The following is a 21,505-nucleotide window of genomic DNA, read 5'->3' on the forward strand; positions in this document are numbered from 1 at the left end:
TTGTGGTCCCAAAACTGATCCCTGCAGATCACTAGTCACCAGCTGCTACCCTGTAAAAGAGACCTTTATATGCACTGTCTTCTGCCAGTCGGCAAATCCTTTATCCATGCCTATCCTTGTCCCTAAAACTATGGGCTTTTATTTTATTTAGCAGCCTCTTTTATGGCACCTTATCAGAGGCCTTGAGGAAATCCAAACAGATCATATCCACTGGCTCTCCTTTGTCTAACTTACCACCTCAAAGAATTCTAACAAGTTTGTCAGACATGACCTTCCCTTGACGAGGACATGCTGACTCAACCCTGTTTTACCATGTATTCTAACGTTCCGTAATCTCATTCTTAATAATGGACTAAAATCGTACCAATGACTGAGGTCAGGATAACTGGCCTCTAAGTTATTGTGTTCTGCCTCCCTCCATTCTTAAATAGGGATGTTACATTAGTCATCTTCCAGTCCTCTGGAACCTTCCCTAACTCCAGTGATTCCTGAAAGATGACCACCAACGCTTCCACAATCTCCTCATCAACTATCTCATTCTGAACTCTAGGGTGCAGTCCATCTGATCCAGGTGGTTTATCCATCCTCAGACTTTATAGCTTCCCCAGCACCTTAGTGTTGGCCACTTCACTCACCTCTGTCACCTTAAGTTCTGGTATGCTACTGGTGCCTTCCATCGTGATGCAAAGTATCTAGTAAGTTCCTCCATCATTTCTTTGTTCCCCTTTACTATTTTGATAATGTCATTTTCGAGCAGTCCAGTGTCCATTCTTGCCCCCCCTTACCTTTTTCGATAGCTAGACAAACTGCAGCAATCTTATTTTATATTACTAGCTATCTTGCCCTCGTATTTCATCTTCTCCTTTATTGCTATTTGGTTGCCCTCTGCTGATTTGTTTTAAAAGATTTCCCAATCTTCTCGCTTTGATCACAATGTACACTTTTTACTTAGCTTTTATGCTGTTTCTGTCTTCCCTTGTCCTCACTTTGTATGTTTCTCCTTCCTTGGAATGAGTTTCTGCTGTACCTCCCGAATTAACCCCAGACATTCCTGCCATTGCTGTTCCATGATCTTCCTTGCTAGGCTGCTTTTCTAATCACCTCTAGCCAGTTGCTCCCTCCTGTCTTTGTAGTTACCGTTAAACAATTGTAATATCCTTGCATCTGATTCCAGCTTCTCCCTCTCAAACTCCAGAGTGAATTCCACCATATTGTGGTCATTACCCCCTAGGGGTTCCTTCACCTCACGTTCCCTCAAGTCTACTTCATTACACACTACCAAATCCAGAGTTGCCTGTCCCCTGAGAGTTCTGCCATAAACTGACCCAAAAAAAAATCTTGTACACCTTTCACAAATTATTTTTCTTGGGATGTGCTACCAACCTGATTTTCCCAGTCAACCTAGATATTAAAATCACTCATGAATATTGTAATAGTGCCTTTCTTGCATGCCTTTTATATCTCCTGATTTATTTCCTTCCCCACATCCAGATTAGTTAGGAAGCTTGTACGTAACTCCCATCAGAGTCTTCTTCCTTTGCAGTTCCTCAACTCTACCCCCATAAATTTTGTGCCTTCTGACCCTATATCAACTTTGCTATCAATGTAATTTCATTTCTAACTGAGAAGGCAACCCCGTTCCCACTGCTCATCTGCCTGACCTCTCGATAGGATGTGCATGTTTAGTTCCCAGCCTTGATCCCCTTGCAGAGACATCTCTGTGATGCCTACAGCACTGTATTTACCACTTTCAATCTGCACAAGAAACTAATTTACCTTGTTTATGTATACAGCATACATTTAAGTGCAACATCTCTCGTCCTGCATTGACTTCCCCCTTTGTCTGCAGTGCCTGATGTTAGATTCCTGACCCTTTCTGTACTCTGTCCTATTGTTCTAGAAACTTTTATAACCTCTCCTGAAACCTCCATCCACCCATCCCACTTAACTAAAGTTCCTGTGACCACCCTATTTAGTCTTTCCACTAGGAACCTGGTGTCCAATCAATTCAGGTGGAGCCCATCTGGAAGATGCTGTTCCTTCCTGTCCCAATATTGATGCCAATACCCTTGCTAATGTTGATGCCAACGTGGACTACAACAACTGGATCCTCCCTCTTCCTCTCCAATATTCTTTCAAGCTAACTCAAGATTTCCTTCAATTTGGCACCTGGTAGGCAACACATCATGCAGGGTTCTCAATCCTGCTCACAAAGCATCCTCCCTGTCCCTTACCACTATCGTTTTCTTCTTGTTCCCCTGCTTGCATGGTTTCCTGGACCACAATCCAGTAGCGGTTTGATCATCATCCATGAAGACTTTTTTCCAAACAGGGAGCAAGTCCTTCATTCCTGTTCGACAAGGTCAAGGGCTGAGGCTCTTTCAATGCTACATTCAAGATCCCTTTACCTGCCTCACACTTATTGAGGCTTTCAGACACTTTTGGGAAACATTATGATGCAGTGTATCATATGTACTCATAAATGGACCTCAGGCTGTCACATTGGGCTTTGAAAATTAGCAGACTACCTCAAATTACTGTGCAAGTATAAGGTATAGCAAACCACTGAGGAGTGGGTAAAGCTTGCTGCTTCATGTCATTTTTATGTGATAACAACACAATGGAATTTTCTACTTCCGATGCTACCCTTCAGCCAAAAATATGTTTTGTGTACTACACAAATGGGTTGTGATATACAAATTTTACTGCTGTTGCAAGGTCAGGTGTATCAGCTGTATATTCCAATGACTGGGAGATCATTTGTAACTCGTCCTTTTGGCTGCTTACAATGGAGTACTGGCCATACTCAATGGGCTTGTGTTTGCAAAACTCAGTACATAATGGTTAACAGATTTGATTCTGGAATTGGACAAATGTTAATGAGCAATTCCAAGTGTGCTCAAAATGACACTTAACAACCCATTTAAGATTATCAGTGAGACACTCAATATGGTCCACTTACACTTCATAGAAGCTACATAAATACGGCTGTACAGGACATTGGTTTGGCCACTGTTGGAATATTACATGCAATTCTGGTCTCCTTCCTATCAGAAAGATGCTGTGAAACTTGAAAGGGTTCAGAAAAGATTTACAAGGATGTTGCCAGGGTTGGAGGATCTGAGCTACAGGGAGAGGCTGAATAGGCTGGGGCTGTTTTCCCTGGAGCGTCAGAGGCTGAGGAGTGACCTTTTAGAGGCTTACAAAACTATGAAGAGCATGGATAGGATAAATAGACAGTCTTTTCCCTGGGATCAGGGAGTCCAGAACAAGAGGGGAAAGATATAAAAGAGACCTAAGGGCAACGTTTTCACGCAGAGGGTGGTCCGTGTATGGAATGAACTGCCAGAGGATGTGGTGGAGGCTGGTACAATTGCAACATTTGCAAGGCATTTCGATGGGTATATAAATAGGAAGGTTTTGGAGGGATATGGGCCGGGTGCTGGCAGGTGGGACTAGATTGGGTTGGGATATCTGGTCGACATGGACAGGTTGGACCGAAGGGTCTGTTTCCATGCTGTACATCTCTATGACTATTACTCTATGACTGAAACTCTGCAAGCAAAAGCAACATATCCAGATGTGGCATCTTTTGTAAATTAAACAAAAAGCATGGTGAACAATACTTCACTTGTGCAATTGCAATAGAAATGTCTTGATCAATCAGAGCCAACTAATCAACACGTTTTTTGTGCAAAATAAATTGTTGTTCAATTTGAAATTCAATACAGGGCGACCGCTCTAGCCACAGGTCCTATTACCATGGTTTCAGTCACCCGTGGTTTACCGCAGCCCAAACATATTACAGGGAACTTTCCAGAACTAGGGGCCAAGGGGCTGCTGGGAAGGTAAGTTTCCCATTTAAATGAATGGGTTCACTACTATCCACGGTTTCGCGCTTCCACACAAGGTCTTTGAACCTATCCCCAGTGGGAACGCTGGGACTACTGTATTGTTGTATCTGTCCTGATGAGTACAAGACAAAATGCTTCAATAGCGTATCTGTTCAACAATATTTGATACAATTTTATTGAAAGCTATTCTTTGTACTAAAAAGAATGAAGATTCACTAGATTTGAATTAAAATGTTTCAAAAAAGCTGTCAGGTGAATTAAAGAAAACATCAGTGTTAATTCTGTAGATCAAGAAAAAAAACTTTAGGTAATAGAAAGTTTCTGTACAGGTTAAATCCAGTAGGTATGCCACTAAAACTTTTCCTATATAGTCATGCAAAAGGCAGGTTGAGGCTAAATATTTTGGACAAGATGTAGAGGATGGACATTTACATGATTAATATTCCCTAATTTACCATACCAAGTCATCATTACTACCAATAATGAGGCTGATGTTGGTTGCTGACCATGGTTCTGAACTAGACCGTTCCCTCCGTGACTACCTAGTCAGGTCCACGCCCCCCTACAACCCACCCTCCCATCCTGGCACTTTCCCCTGCCACCGCAGGAACTGTAAAACCTGTGCCCACACCTCCTCCCTCACCTCCATCCAAGGCCCTAAAGGAGCCTTCCACATCCATCAAACTTTTACCTGCACATCCACTAATATCATCTACTGTATCCGTTGCTCCCGATGCGGTCTCATCTACACCGGGGAGACTGGGCGCCTCCTAGCAGAGCGCTTTAGGGAACATCTCAGAGACACCCGCACCAATCAACCAAACCACCCCATGGCTCAACATTTCAACTCCCCCTCCAACTCTGCCGAGGACATGGAGGTGCTGGGCCTCCTCCATCCCCGCTCCATCACCACCAGACGCATGGAGGAAGCACTCCACCCTCTCCTCCCTGACCTATCACCTTCATCTCCTTCCCCACTGACCTATTGTACTCTATGCTACTCTATCCCCACCCCCACCCTCCTGTAGCTTATCTCTCCACGCTTCAGTCTCTCTGCCTTTATTCCTGATGAAGGGCTTTTGCCCGAAACGTCGATTTTGCCTGTCCTCGGATGCTGCCTGAATTGTTGTGCTCTTCCAGCATCACTGATCCAGAACATGGTTCTGAACTAGTCAGGACATAGCTGTCCAAGGCTCAACTGGTATTTCCGATGTTTAAATAAGAAAATAGTAAATATAAAAAAGACTGTTCCAACAACCCTACTCCCCAAAGCTACAAAATTGAAGGATCTTTGGGTCAGCATTGGAGATGGACTTGTACATAAAATAAATAAAAAGTTAATAGTTTGGGAGAGCCCTTACACGAGATCAACTGTTACTCAAGTATATATGGTACACTCAAGGAAGAATCAATTATACTGTTGATACAAAATTTGAATCCTAAACAAGGTCTTTGACAACGTACTAACTGATACTTTGATAACCCTTTCCTTCAATGCTGGATGCTAAAGTTATAACAGGCAGATAGAGTCATAGAGATGTACAGCATGGAAACAGACCCTTCGGTCCAACCCATCCATGCCGACCAGATATCCCAACCCAATCTAGTCCCACCTACCAGATCTTGGCCCATATCCCTCCAAACCCTTCCTATTCATATACCCATCCAAATGCCTTGCAAATGTTGCAATTGTTCCAGCCTCCACCACTTCCTCTGGCAGCTCATTCCATACATTTACCACCCTCTGTGTGAAAAAGTTGCCCCGTAGGTCTCTTTTATATCTTTCCCTTCTCACCCTAAACCTATGCCCTCTAGTTCTGGACTCCCAAACCCCAGGGAAAAGACTTTGTCTATTTATCCTATCCATGCCCCTCAAAATTTTGTAAACCTCTATAAGGTCGCCCCTCAGCCTCCAACGCTCTTTGTAATCCTATACATTGCTTTTACTCACATAATTATCCAATAGCCTGTTGAATGTATTGATACAGTCTGCCTCCACCATACCTCCAAGCAGTGCATTGTAGACCCTATTTTCTGTTTACAAAAGTTGTTTTTCTCAAATCAAACTTGCTTATTTTGCAAATTATTTTATATCTGTGCCCTGTCATTCTCAATCTTTTTACCAGTGGGAACAGTTTTTCTTTGTCCAGAACCTTCATGATTTTGTAAGCTTCTATAAACTCTTTTCCGAGGCTTCTCCCCTCCAATGAAAACAATATCAACTTCTGTAATTGATTTTGATTATTGAAGTTTGGCATGCCTTAAACCATTTCTTGCAAACCTCTTCTGCAACCTCTCCAATGTGTTAACATCCTTTCTACTCTAGTTGAAGTCGAACAAGGGTCTTTTGCAAGTTCAGCATAACCTCCCCACATTTTCTACTCTGCGCCCCCATGAAAGTCTAGTATACATTATATTTTATAAATTATTCTCTCCAGTCGCTCCAGTCTTTCAGTGTAAGGTAATCCCGCCATTCCAGGAATTGACCTCGTGAACCTTAACTATGTTGGGGATCGATTTTCCTCCTGATTCACTATGTCTAAGAATGGTGTGATTACTCTGCAAGCCTCAATGACCAATAATTAGTCATTGCTCATGTGGAGGCATGTTGTCACCACATACTGTGAGCAGCAATGTCAGCACCAGAGTGTGTGCAGACAACCTACCTCTAGTTCATGTAAAGCAGATGCAGTTTGATTCAATGTGGGGCCAGCAGTGCTGGCTGATCTTTTGTGCTTTTTTGGCTTTTGTTGGTAACTCTTGCAACTCTTCACAGCCTGGAGAATCCCAGAAAATTTGGGATTCAGGAGACAAAGGGTAATACGATCTACAAATGCAGATCTGAAATATTGCATCCAATCTCAATAAGAGAACAAGATAAAACAAGCATTTGCACTCAACACTGAGGTACTCTGGTTTCTTCTTATGTTATATTACGGTTCACTAACATTTGGGTCCTCTGGAATTAAACTTCATGGCGATTTGTCCGTGCACTTCAATATCTGTGCCTCTTCAACCTTGGGTTTTTTGTGAGCTGGTCTAATTCTCACAGACGTCCAACACAGCAAGCTATCTGCCAGTTACTCTTGGGTCAAGTTTGAATTCCATTTCAAACACTTGAAGTTTCAAGTTGATTGTCCAGAACTTGTTTTGATTCTCATCAACCATCTGAGGAATGCTGATTGAAACATTTATTCTCTATCTTTAACTTCTTTTGGAATTTCTGTTTATTTTGAGATGATGTTGTTACCTGAGGATACTTTCTACATGTGTTCCAATTCCCTCTCCTAAACATTCATAGTGCTTGAATTTTATTTGGAGCTTATATGATCAACAATGTTTATTCCTGATGTTTTGTGTTTTAACAGGCTTCTGGAAAGGTGTTGATATCTCTTCAGACCCAAGAAACCATGTCAGACAAATCCCCAATGTTTCCTTGCAGTATTGACTGCTTCTGGCCCCTTATTTCCATTGAACTGGACTGCCTTTTTCAGTTTTAAATCTCCCTTGGACTGAAGAAGGTCTGGCAATTTCTCAACTTTCACACTAATGCCTATATGGTTTAACTAATTCAATCCTTCAACTTTCCATACCTGCAACAGAATGCTAGATTAGACAAATCTGAAAATAATGGTTCTATTGATTCTCCTCAGTGCCAAGATCACTGATTAAGCCTCACCTAAGCTCCCACTAAATTTCTTTTGGCACTCAAGTACATGTCTTGTTCTAGTCATTGCTTCATAATCTGTAACACTTTCTTCTTTACTTTGTTTTAACAGAACATCATCAGTATTAGACCCACAGCATATTAATTCTCGCTGATTTTTGCATGCAGCCTGAAACTGTTCTCTAGTACATAACCTTCTAACAACACTGTGGGCATTATCAAATAAGATAGCAGCAAGACTTCTTTTTTCCACAGCTGCCATCCCTCCACACAATTGCACTGAATGACCCAAGTGGGTATTTGCGCTTTTCCTTTTTAAGATCAATGTGTTCTAATCCTGTGCTTTTCCTCTCTAGAATATTAATCCTTTTAACATTCCTTCTCACACCCTTCAGATTCTACTCCAATTATGCCTTTTTATTGTCTCAAAGTTTTCCAAGATCTAATGCTAACCTAACATGTTCTATCTAATGCTTAAAGCCAATACTGCCACCTGCCCATTATTGAATTGGACAAAATCAGGCTACCGGGCATTGTCTCTCAGGCTGCTTTTTCATTCTCATTAAATAAGACTTTTTAGCTGTAACATGTCTTTATTGACATCTGCATATTCATTGTTGTGAAATACAATTCTCTGGTGTCATGTTTAAGATCTCTCTTCTCACATACCCAACCTAGACTGGCGGTTTCTTCTTTCACTGATGTCTGAATCATGTGATCAGACAAAGAATTATGAATTACATGAATATCATTTCACAATTATTTTAGTCAATGCCTGTATCACCTTCTTGCTCAGAAACTTTCAGCAATTGTCATGTAATAAACTTATTCAAGATTAAAGTTTTCCTTCTGCTTATTATTTAAGCTGGAATATTCACAATTCTAAAATGGGACTCCAAGAACTATTTAAATTCACAGTTTAAGGATCGCTGTTCAGGTGTACGTAGTATGGTCATGACACATTGTATCCTCTTGGCTATCTTATCTACCTCACAGTGAGGAAAGGTCTTTCTGCCAAAGTACAGTGGGGATCTGTTCAGTTATCACAACCTCTCGGTGATTCAAATGTAAATACAGTCCTGTATAAGTTAAAAAATGCCTTAGTTTTTTCACAACTGCAGGGATCGACAAATGCTAAAGTTTGTTTGTTCTTCAGGTGCAAAGACTGCATAGAACTGCTTCAGTAACTGTGTATGTACATAAAGACTTTCTATGAATGAAGCATACTTTTAAAAAGAATTGAGCTGCCTGACTATCTTCAGGGATCTGTATACATACACTTCAAGGAGCCTCTGTTCCTTGACAGTTTTCAGAATCTTAGCATTCACTTTACATTCCCTTGAGTTATGCCTTGCATTCTGGTGATCATATTCCTCTGAATTGACTACCTTTCTGCTCACCAGATGGATGACTGGTATCTTCCCACAGCCATCAGACTTCTTCTCACTCCCACAACCATTTGTTTTAAAAAATCTTAACTCTCAAATGTTCTACGTTTAAATCCAAATCATGGATTGTACACAAAGAACAGCAAGTGATCAGGCTTTGAGCCCTAATTCAAATGAAAGCAGCTTTCAGGTAATAGAAATACTCATCAACCCCAGCACTTTACACACTATCACTGAGTCAAGGCAAGCTGCTGCAGTGAATATTGCAGGTGAATTGCAGGGTGAATACTGAAGTTCTTGCATGAAACCTTCAGTGAGGTTATTACACCAATCGTACCAGAAGAGAGGAGACGATGAGGAAGGCAGAGAGGAGACAGGTGCGAGGGACCCCGGGGGAAGTACCTGCCAGGAACAAGTTGAATCTTTTGGAAACAGTAGAGACAGATGACACTCCCAGTCCGCAAGGCGGCCAGGTCTGTCAATCAAAAGGTGGCGTGGAGACAGAGCGGAAGAATCTGACATTGCACAGAGCCATGGTAATAGGGGACTCCATAGTGAGAGGAACTGACCGGGGTTTTTGTGGCAGCAGACGGGACTTAAGAATGGTGTGTTGCCTTCCTGGTGCCAGGGTTAAAGACATCACAGACAGAGTGCAGGAAATCCTCAAGGACGAAGGTGAAGAGCCAGAGGTGATGGTACATGTCAACACAAATGATGTCGGGAAGAAGAGGAGGAACCTACTACAGCAGGACTTCGGAGAGCTAGGAAGAAGGCTGAAAAGCAGGACGTCCAAGGTTTGCTTCCAGTTCCTCAGGCTGGTGAGGCCAGAAACAGGGAGATAATGGACTTGAACGTGTGGTTGGGGAACTGGTGCAGGAAGCAAGGATTTAAATTCTTGGATCACTGGGGTATGTTTTGTGGTAAGCATATATTCTACACGAGAGACGGTTTGCACCTTACTAGGTTAGGGACCAGCATTCTGGCAGGCAAGTTTGCTACTGCAACACAGCTATGTTTAAACTAAGTCGTGGGGGGGAGGGGACAAACTGGATGTTTAAGAAGGAAATTGGAGGGAAAGTTACAACAAGGGAAGTCAAGAAAGACAACTGTATCAATGAGGCAGAAAACTCAGAAAGGGATCATGCTGTAAGGTTGAGCGAAATAGGAGTTGATAGGAAGGGTGAGGGCCGTAACAAATTAAAAATACTATACATGAATGCACGAAGCATTAGAAATAAGATGGATGAGCTGGAGGCTCTTTTGGAAATTAGCAGATACGATATTGTGGGGATAACTGAGACGTGGCTTCAAGTGGACAGGGCCTGGGAAATGAATGTTCAAGGCTCCACGTGCTATCGTAAGGACAGACTGATGGGCAGAGGGGGTGGGGTGGCCATGTTGGTAAGGGATGATATTCAGTTCCTTCGCGTGGGGGAACCTAGAATCAGGGGATGTAGAGTCAGTGTCGATAGAGCTGAGAAATACTAAGGTTAAAAAGACCTTCTTGGGAGTTATCTACAGGTCCCCAAACAGTAGTCTGGATGTTAATCCAGACTATACACAGAATATCCAAAATATATACAGAAGTTTCTGTTCCTGCACACCCTTTATAGTACCCTCTGTTTTCCATGACCTCTCTATGTTCTTGCAGTAAATTGTTTCAGTTCAATCTTCATCTACCATTTAGCTGGCTAATCCACAAGCTTGTCTTTGATTGATTTAATGTTGCCACATACTGAAATACAGTGAAAAGTGTTGTTTTGCATGCTATACGTGTAGATCATACCAGAGTGCATCAGGATCGCAGAACCAAGTGTAGAATAGTGTTGCAGCCACAGAGAAGGTGCAGAGATAGGTCAGAATTAACATTTAAGCAGTCTGGGCACTGACTCATTGACTACTTTTCCACCTTCAACACAATATTCAGAAAAGATTTACAAAGATTTGCTAGGGTTGGAGGGTTTGAGCTATAGGTGGGGGCTGTATTTCCTTGAGTGTAAGAGGCTGGGGTGAGTGTAGAGATTAATAAAACCATGACGGGCAAGGATGAGATGTCCAGAACTAGAGGGCATAGGTTTAAAGTGAGAGGGGAAAGATTTAAAAGACACCTAAGGGGCAATTTCTTAATGCAGAGGGTGGTACGTGCATGGAATGAGCTGCCAGAGGAAGTCGTGGAGGCTGAGAAAATTACAACATTTAAAAGGCATTTGAATGAGTATATGAATAGGAAGGTTTTAGAGGGACATGGGCCAGGTGCTGGCAAATGGGACTACATTAATTTAGAATATCTGGTCAGCATGGACAAGTTGGACCGAATGGTTTGATTCCGTGCTGTACGTCTCTATGACTATGACATTAATTCTTAAAAAAAACCCATCTCTAAACTCCAAGACTTAGGTCTCAGCTTCCTCTTCTGTATCCTCAATTTCCTGACCCAGAGACCACAGTCATTAATGTCAGAAGTTAGACGACACCAGGTTATGGTCCAATAAGTTTATTTGAAATCACAAGCTTTCGACGTGTTGTCTGTTTGTCAGGTGAAGTGAGCGAGAATCTCTCAGGCACAGAATTTATAGGCAGAGAGATCAAAAGATCATATAAATGAATGGCGTGTTGACTCTTGTCCACCCAGTCTAATGGCGGCACCTTGCCAACATGACAACCAATAAGAATGGCGACAACACCTCTTTCACCATAATCCTCAACACCAGTCTCCCACAAGGCTGCATACTCATCCCCTACTATACTCCTTATACACTCAGGACTATGTGGCCAAATTCCACCCCAACACCTTTGACAAGTTTGCTGACGACACCATCATTATAGTTTGAATCTCAAACAACAATGAGCCAGAATATAGAAAAGAAATTGAGTGCTTAGTGACATGGTATAAAGGCAACAATTTCCCCAGCGATGTCAGTAAAAGAAAGAAGCTGGTCATTGACTTCAGGAACCGGAGTGGAAGGCATGCCCCTGTCTGCATCAGTGGTACTGAGGTGGAAATGGCTGAGAGTGTCAAGTTTCTGGGAGTGATGATCACCAACAATCTGTCCTGGTCCACCCACGTCGACACAATGGTCCAGAAAGCACGACAACAACTTTAATTCCTCAGGAGGCTAAGCAAATTCACTATATCCTCAAGGACTCTTACCAATTTTTATAGATGCACCATAGAAAGCATCCCATCTGGATGCATCACAATGTGGTGTGGCAACTGCTTTTCCCAAGACCGCATGAAACTAGAGCACAGCCCAGTCCATCAAGCAAAACAACTTTCCATCCATTGACTCTATCTATACTTTCCACTACCTTGTTTTGATACTTTCATGCCCTCTTCACAGTTTATCATGTTCCCAGATTTTGTAAAAACTGACTGCAGATAGTTCAGTCATTTTATTCATTCATGGAATACTGGCTATACTGTCATTTATTGCCCATCCCTCATTATCTAGAGGGACAACTCACAGACCTTTAAAAATACCACAAATAGGTGATGAAAGTAATCAAGAAGGCTAATGGAATGCTAGTGTTCACATCCAGAGTATAAGGATTTAGAAGTTATGCTGCAGCTAAACAAAATCCTGGTCAGAACCCACCTGGAGTACTGTGAGCAGATCTGGGCACCACACCTTAGGAATGATATATCGGCATTGGAGGAAGCACAACGTGAATATACAAGAATGATATGTGGACTTCAGATTATTAGGTTTAGGTCAATTTATAATTATAAAAAAGACCACAAGATGAGTCTGTAGAATTTGGACCAGGAACAATTTATTATACGTCTTTACAAGTACACAGTCAGACCTAGATTGACCTAAATGTCCTGTTCTCTTTAAGCGGTAGCTTGCACCCCCAACTACATTCATAATATCCCTCCCCGTTTATTTCAAAAACTCCCATTAATATATATTTACAATTGTAAAATATTATACAGGCATCATGGCCAACATATGTACATAGATTAGGGTCCTGATGAAGGAAGGGCCTTTGCCAGAAATGCCGATTTTCCTGCTCCTCTGATGCTGCCTGACCTGCTGTGCTTTTCCAGCACCACTCCAATTTAGGCTCTGATCTCCAGCATCTGCAGTCCTCACTTTTGCCTAACATATGTACATATTCAGGAATATTTACAGAAAGGGTGTGTGAACAACCACTACTTTTTCCCAATACAAGCTTCTGTAGTCTAAATCGACATGATTAGTCTCATGATGATCTTCAACAAAACCATCTTCTAGCCTTAGGAGCCTTTTCTGATGTAGTCTCCCAGACTTTCAAAAGCTCCCGCCATTCAGCAGATCCGCCCTTCTCTAATTTGCTGCCATTGTCCTGCAATGCAGCTGCTGACTGCTCCCTGGTTATGGCCAATACCGGCTCAGTGACACAAGTTTCAGTTCTTACCCCTGGTTCCATCTGGCCCAGCTCTGTATTTTGAGGAACATACACCCCCCGTCGCAGTGCGGTGCAGCGAAGAGCTGGTCCGCATTTCTCCTCCAAACCAACTCATCACTGGTGTGCACAGTATATGACAACAGTTTTATTTGGACTATCACCATTGCTGTAACCCATTTTTCCCAAAGCACATCATTTCTGGCCATGATAGTTTCTCTTTTTGGAATATCCTCCACTTTGAGGTTTTTGGGCTTCTAGCCATTGGTTCCTCATGATTACGCTATACCACCTCTCCAATCTCTTCCAGCTACAGCAAATCAAACATGGTTCTCAGCTAGCGGTTGAACATTAAGGAGGCCAACAAGTACTGGGTTGTGTGTGGCATGTTACAAGATGTGCTAAGGAGACTTGAAGTCATAAATAAGGTTTCAAGGTCGCAAGAGTCTCCCTACTGGCAGGAAGGTGATTTGAAGTGAGTCTACTTCAAAACCAGGAGCATCTGGAGTAAGGTGGGTGAACTTGCAGCATAAGTTGGCACCTGGGACTTTAATGTTGTGGTCATTTCGGAGACATGGATAGAGCAGGGACAGGAATGGTTGTTGCAGGTTCCAGGGTTTAGATGTTTCAGTGAGATGGTAAAAGAGGAGGAGTGTGGCATTGTTAGTGAAGGACAGTTTTACGGTGGCAGGAAGGACGTTTGATGAGGACTCGTCTACTGAGGTAATATGGGCTGAGGTTAGAAACTGGAAAGGAGAGGTCACCCTGTTGGAAGTTTTCTATAGGCCTCTGAAACATTCTAGAGATGTAGAGGAAAGGACTGCAAACATGATTCTGGATATGAGCAAAAGTAACAGGGTAGTTGTTATGAAGGACTTTAACTTTCCAAATATTGACTGGAAGCGCTTTAGTTTGAGTACTTTAGATGGGTTATTTTTTGTCCAATGTATGGAGGGTTTCCCTCGATAGGCCAACAAGAGGCAAAGCCACATTGAATTTGGTAACCAGGCCATGTGTGAGATTTGAAGGTAGGTGAGCACTTTGGTGATAGTGACCACAATTTGGTTACGTTTACTTTAGCAATGGAAAGGGATAGCTAAAAACCTCAGGGCAAGAATTATAGCTTAAGGAAAGGAATTATGATGTGATTAGGCAAGATTTAGGTTGCACAGAATGGGGAAGAAAACTGCTGGAGATGGGCACAATTGAAATGTGGAGCTTATTCAAGGAACAGCTACTTGATAATTATGTACCTGTCAGGCAGGGAGGAAGTGGTTGAGCAACGTAGCCATGGTTTACTAAAGAAGTTGAATCTCTTGTCAAGAGGAAGAATGATGCTTACGTAAAGAGACATGAAGGCTCCATTAGGGCACTTGAGAGTTACAAGTTAGCCAGAAGGGACCTAAAGAGACAGCTAAGAAGAGCCAGGAGGGGACATGAGACGTCTTTGGCTAGTAGGATCAAGTAAAACCCTAAAGCTTTCTATAGGTATGTCACAATTAAAAGAATGACTAAGTAAGATTGGGGCCAGTCAAGAACAGTAATGGGAAGTTGTGTGTGGAGTCTGAGGAGATAGGAGAGGCACTAAATGAATATTTGTCATCAGTATTCACACTGGAAAAAGACAATGTTGTTGAGGAGAATACTAATATACAGGCTATTAGACTAGATGGGATTGAAGTTCATAAAGAGGAGATGATAGCAATTCTGGAAAGTGTGAACATAGATAAGTCCTCTGGACCAGATGGGATTTATCCTAGGATTCTCTGGGAAGCTAGGGAGGAGATTTTAGAACCTTTGGCTTTGATTTTTATGTCATCATTGTCTACAGGAATAGTGCCAGAAGACGGGAGATAGCAAATGTTGTTCTCTTGTTCAAAAAGGGGAGTAGAGACAACCCTGGTAATTATAGACCAATGAGCTTTACTTCAATTGTGTGTAAAGTGTTGGAAAGGATTAGAAGAGAGAGGAATTAAAATGATTTGGAAAGGAATAATTTGATTAAGGATAGTCAGCACGGTTTTGTGAAGGGTAGGTCGTGCCTCACAAACTTTGAGTTCTTTGAGGTGACCAAACAGGTGGATGAGGGTAAGGCTGTTGATGTGGTGTATATGGATTTCAGTGAAGCATTTGATAAGGTTCCCCATGGTAGGGTATTGCAGAAAATACGGAGGCATGGGATTGAGGTGATTTAGCGGTTTGGATCAGAAATTGGTGAGCTGAAAAGAAGACAGAGGGTGGTGGTTGATGGGAAATGTTCATCCTGGAATTCAATTTCTAGTGGTGTACCACAAGGCTATGTTTTCGGGCCACTGCTGTTTGTCATTTTTATAAATGATGTGGATGAGGGCGTAGAAAGATGGGTTAATAAATTTGCAGATGACACTGAGATCGGTGGAGTTGTGGGGAGTGTTGAAGGATGTTGCCGAGTTGTGAGCAGTGCCGAGGGACATAGCTAAGCTGCAGAGCTGGGCTGAGAGGTGGCAAATGGAATTTAATGTGGAAAGGTGTGAGATTATTCACTTTGGAAGGAGTAACAGGAATGCAAATTACTGGGCTAATGTTAAGATTCTTGGTAGTTGTTGTGGTTCTGTTCGCCGAGCTGAAAGTTTTTGTTGCAAACGTTTCGTCTTGCTCACACACACACACAAATGGGAATAGAGAGGAAATCCACACACACAGACCAAGTCCTAAACTATGAAAGTAACCACCCCAACACACACAAACGAAGCTGCATCAGGACACTATTCAAAAGGGCCACAACACACTGCAGTACACCAGAACTGCAAAAAGAAGAAGAGGAACACCTATACAAGGTATTCGCCAAAAACGGAGACCCGCTCAACTTCATCAACAGATGCCTAAGAGAAAGACCACGGAACAAGGACATACCACAACCAAAAGGACTAGCAACACTACCATACATCAGGAGCATCTCGGAACTGACAGCCAGACTACTGCGACCCCTAGGACACATAACGGCACACAAACCAACAGCCACGCTCAGACAACAACTCACCAGAACGAAGGACCCGATACCCAACATGAGCAAAACCAATGTAGTGTACAAAATACCATGCAAGGAATGCACAAAACACTATATAGGACAAACAGGAAGACAGCTAACAACCCGCATACATGAACATCAACTAGCCACGAAACGACACGACCAGCTATCCTTAGCAGCCACACACGCAGACAACACACGCAGACAACAAGCAACATGAATTCGACTGGGACAACACTACTATCATAGGGCAAGCCAGACAGAGAACAGCCAGGGAATTCCTAGAGGCATGGCATTCATCCACAAACTCCATCAACAAACACATCGACCTGGACCCAATATACCAACCACTACAGCGGACAGCTGAAACTGACAACTGGAAGCGGCAGGGACAGACCACTATAACACCGGAGGAAACATCAAAGAAGCGCTTCGCAGGAGGCTCCCAAGCACTGATAATGTCGCCTAGCCAGGAGACGAAACGTTTGCAACAAAAACTTCCAGCTCGGCGAACAGAACCACAACAATGAGCACCCGAGCTACAAATCTTCGCACAAACTTTGAATTCTTGGTAGTGTGGATGAGCAGAGAGATCTCGGTATCCGTGTACATAGATCCCTGAAAGTTGCCACCCAAGTTGATAGGGTTGTTAAGAAGGCATACGATGTGTTAACTTTTATTGTTAGAGGGATTGAATTTTGATGCCATGAGGTCGTGTTGCAATTGTATAAAACTCTGGTGTAGCTACACTTGGAATATTGTGTACAGTTCTGGTCACCACATTATAGGAAGGATGTGGAAGCATTGGAAAGGATGCAGAGGAGGTTTACCAGGATTTTGCCTGGTATGGAGGGATGGTCTTATCAGGAAAGGCTGAGGGACTTGTGACTGTTTATGTAAGAAAGAAGGTTGAAAGGAGACTTAGTAGAGACATACAAGATGATCAGAGGATTAGATAGGGTGGACAGGGAGAGCCTTTTTCCTTGGATGGCGATGGCTAGCATGAGAGGACATAGATTTAAATTGAGGAGTGATAGGACAGATGTCAGACTAAGTTTCTTTATTCAGAGAGTAGTAAGGGCATGGAACACCCTGCTAGCATCAGTGGTAGACTTTCCAACCTTAAGGGTATTTAAATAGATTGAATAAACATATGGATGATAATGGAATAGTGGAGGTTAGATGGGCTTCAGATTGGTTTCACAGCTCGGTGAAACATCGAAGGCTGAAGGGCTTGTACTGCACTGTCATGTTCTATTCCAGTTCCACCTCTGCTTTAGACTAAATGGCGTACCGTAGTGGATGCACCTCCAGACTCGATGGTTGAACATCTGACTTCAGCAGTATTTTAATTTCAACTCCTTTCATTTCCACCAGGATTCCTGTGAAGTCATCTTTATACTTGTCCAGGATGTCTTGTAAACTCCTGCTTGAGTCCGCTCCAATTTTTGTAACCAGGCGTATCTGACAAATGCAAGGTTTTTTGCCTTGTACAATGTATAGTGGTGATTCTGGACATGAGTCCCTTAAATTCATTTGTGGCATGAGGACGTCACTGGCTAGGCCAGCATTTATTCTCCATCCCTGACGATCCAGAGGGCATTTAAGAGTCAACTATATTTTTGTGGGTCTGGAGTCACATGTAGGCCAAATGCAGGTAAGGATGGCATTTTCTTCCCTAAAGGGCATTCGTGAATCTGATGGGATTTTCTTGACAAAATGTTATGAAGGTAGAAGGGGTACTGTAATTCAAGAGAGTTGAAGGACTTAGCAAGCACACAGAGTGCTGGAGAATTTACAATGTAACATTTGGTCCAGCAGCTAGCAGTACCTGAGTTGCTATGAGACCAAAACAAATTCAAATTCAGCCAACCAGTTTAAATTATGCCTCATGATACTAAACTCCAATCAAGTTTAAATTTGGTATTTTGACACTATTAAAACCAGTGAACGATCTGATGATAAGTTGAGCAATTGGAGGAGAACTGCCAAGCTCCCAATATATGCAGACTGCCCGCAGAATAGCTCTCATAAAGGTACCTTTATCTATCAACAACCTGTGGAACAGAAGTCCAAAGAAGAAGACAGAAGAAGATATAAAGATAAGATTTGACAGCTGGCTGGTTTTTAAATTTGAATTTTTTGGTAAAGCTTAATCAGGGGTTTTTATCAGACCAGTATTAAAGAATGGTAAGTAAAAGATAGGTTTGAGAAAGGATTTGTAACCAGTTGTTAGTTAACTATTCTCTATTAGACTGTCAAAGAAAAAAAAAAGTTGTTAATTTTTTAACAACTTTGGGATAGTCATAGAGATGTATAGCACGGACGTAGACCCTTCGGTCCAACTCGTCCATTCCAACCAGATAACCCAACCCAATGTAGTCCCACCTGCCAGCACCTGGCCCATATCCTTCCAAACCCTTCCTATTCATATATCCATCCAAATGCCTTTTAAATGTTGCAGTTGTACTAGACTCCACCACTTCCTCTGGCAGCTCATTCCATACACGTACCACCCTCTGAGTGAAGAAGTTGCCTCTTAGGTTTCTTTTATATCTTTCTCCTCTCACCCTAAACCTATTCCCTCTAGTTCTAGACTCCCCACCCCAGGGAAAAGATTTTGTCTATTTATCCTATCCATGCCTCTCATGATTTTATAGACTCTATAAGGTCACCCCTCAGCCTCCGACACTCCAGGGAAAACAGCCCCAGCTTATTCAACCTCTCCCTACATCTCAAATCCTCCAACCCTGGCAACATCCATGTAAATCTTTTCTGAACCCTTTCAAGTTTCACATCTTTCCGACAGGAAGGAGACCAGAATTGCATGCAATATTCAACCTCATTGATCCTGCCAGTAGCATATGCTTGTCTTAAAGATTAAGCCACTCATGTCTAAGTACAGTAAAACTGCGAATGGCTCATTAAATCAGTTATGGTTCCTTTGATCGCTCCAAACATTACTTGGTTAACTGTGGTAATTCTAGAGCTAATAAATGCAAACGAGTGCTGACCTGTGCAGGGATGCATGCACTTATCAGACCAAAACCAATCCAGGCTCACCCAGCAGCTCTGGTGACTCGAGATAACCTCGGGCACATCACAAGTCCTTGTGACGGTGACGTCTCGCTCGAATGACTGCCCTATCAACATTTGATAGCACTTTCTGTGCCTACCATGGTGACCACAGGATAGTTCTTGGCCTCTCGAATTTTAACAGATTACAGCATAGGTTAAATCTTTTCTGTGTTGCTGGTTTAAATTAGCAGGGGGTTTACACCGTGTCATAACAAACGGCAGTGGTTTCATGGTCAGTAGAGCTCTTAATTCCAGATTTTCATTAAGTTCAAATTCCACCATCTGCTGTGGCAGGATTCAAACCTGGGTTCCCAGAGCATTACCTGTGTCCCTGGATTGACAGTCCAGAAATAATACCATCAGGCCATTTCCTCTCCATTGTTCCATCTTGGCAGGCTTCAATGGTAGTGCCCTTTATTTCTCCCTGTAGATTGATTTGAGAAATAGAAAACCAAAAGCAAAACTAATGTCATTTACAAAATACTGTGCAAGAACTGTAACAAACACTACATTCCACAACAGACAGAAAACTGGCCACCACGATACATGACTCTCTCTCACTAATATCCTTACATACAGATAAGGAAGGATACCACTTTGACTGGGATAACACATCCATCTGAGGACAAGCCAAACAGAGTTCCTAGATGCATGGCATTCCAGCCGGAACTCTATCAACTAACACATTGACTTGGATCCCATTTACCACCCTCTGAGAAAAAGAACCGAAAATGATGTCACCACAGGAAATGACATCACCAACCCTAGGAAACTCAAACATATGAATAAAAAGCAGGCTACACCACCAATGCTTCATTCGGAGGCTTACTGAAGATGTTACCTAGTGTGTTGACAAAACGTCTGAAAACGAACCTTTCAGCTCAGCAAGCAAACTTACATTCAGAACCTCAACCTGAGCTACAAGTCTCAAAACTTGCTAAAACCACTTCCATCTTTACTTCTTTAATTTGGGAAGGACCCAGAAATGACCAGCTTCACCTGAAACTCTACAAACTGTGTAATACTTCTCAGCTGGCAACATGTACCCAGAGAGTAGGGGTGTTGAGCAGGGAAGCTCCTGTACCTATGTTAAGAGTCAGCCACGTTACTGTGGGGCCTGGAGTCTCATGTATACCAGCTAAAGACAGCCCTTTCTTAACCTAAAAGGACATTGGTGAACCAATTTTTTTTCCCTCAGAATGGAGAATGGTTTCATGGTCATTGTCAGACTCTTAATAATTGCAGATTTCCAAATTCAAATCCCACCATTTGCCAACGCAGGACTCGAACCGTTTTTCTAGATTTATTGACAGTGCTCGCAAATGCGTCTCTAAACCTCACCCAATCGCCGGCAGGGGGCAAAGGGCGAAACGCAGGCGCAGTGAGGTCTTGGTTTTGACGGGCGGGGTGTGGAGAACAGGCGATGGGCGGCCGCGCTCAACTGCGCTTGCGTCGTGCGGAAGGGCCGGCGTCTGTGCGCAGGAGCGAGGGGAGCGCGAGGCGCGGCCGTTTGGTGGTTAGACCCTGACAGTTGGTGCGTGAGCGCGCACGCGCTGCTGCGTCGCGTCGTCCACACCTCCCCGGAAAGCTCGCCGCCTGCTCGCGCCGAGGGAGAGGGGCCCTGCGCGAGAGGCGTCCGATGGCGACCTAGAACCCGCTGGCCCGCGGGTGGGGGGGGGAAAGGAGGTGTTTGGGTGTGGGAAACCACCGCCTTCCCCCTCCCCCCTGCACTATCCCCCGCCCAATAACTTCCATATCTCCACATACACAAGCACCTCTCTACAACTCTTCACACTGCCCCGGGCCGTCGGAGACCGAGGGAGCCGAGAGCAGGTCAGTCTGTCCCGGGCGGGGAAGGGAAACGTTTTCCCGTTCGGGTGGCGGGAGCAGAGTACGGTGCGCTCGGTGGTACCTCCCTTCCCTTTCGGGCTGAGGGCAAGTGAAGTCTGGGCCCTGGAGGAAGGGCTGGGGAGAGACTGTGACAGCCTTAAGGGCAGTGGTCGGTGAGGCATTGTTGTCTGAGGGCGGACAGATTGAGGGAGTAGCAAAGGCGGCCATTCGGTTTGGAGGAACTCAGTGTGGGGGAGGGGTATGACTGGGAGTGTCGGGGTGGGTTTGATTG

At 43.3% G+C, this 21,505-nt stretch overlaps 1 protein-coding gene and 1 long non-coding RNA gene across 5 annotated transcripts in view; one reads left to right on the plus strand and one right to left on the minus strand.

Moving 5' to 3' along the window:
• The window catches only part of LOC122553073, a 64,536-nt gene extending 43,802 nt beyond the window's left edge, over positions 1-20,734 (minus strand). Inside the window, exons 1-2 of the long non-coding RNA XR_006312612.1 lie at positions 20,650-20,734; positions 19,707-19,807 (exon numbers count right to left, since the gene is read on the minus strand). This is a non-coding gene — a long non-coding RNA (uncharacterized LOC122553073). The remainder of the gene's footprint in view (positions 1-19,706; positions 19,808-20,649) is intronic.
• A 101-nt stretch (positions 20,735-20,835) lies between these two features.
• The window catches only part of gzf1 (GDNF-inducible zinc finger protein 1), a 40,177-nt gene continuing 39,507 nt past the window's right edge, over positions 20,836-21,505 (plus strand). For 3 of the 4 annotated variants that reach the window (XM_043696561.1, XM_043696559.1, XM_043696560.1), the window contains exon 1: positions 20,840-21,216. The gene's annotated coding sequence lies outside the window, so the exon portion shown is untranslated. Of the gene's footprint in view, positions 21,217-21,505 lie in introns of all 4 variants that reach the window. The other variant, XM_043696562.1, reaches the window with a different exon arrangement.

Source organism: Chiloscyllium plagiosum, chromosome 9 (genome assembly GCF_004010195.1).
Source record: "Chiloscyllium plagiosum isolate BGI_BamShark_2017 chromosome 9, ASM401019v2, whole genome shotgun sequence".
NCBI classification, from domain to species: Eukaryota; Metazoa; Chordata; class Chondrichthyes; order Orectolobiformes; family Hemiscylliidae; genus Chiloscyllium; species Chiloscyllium plagiosum.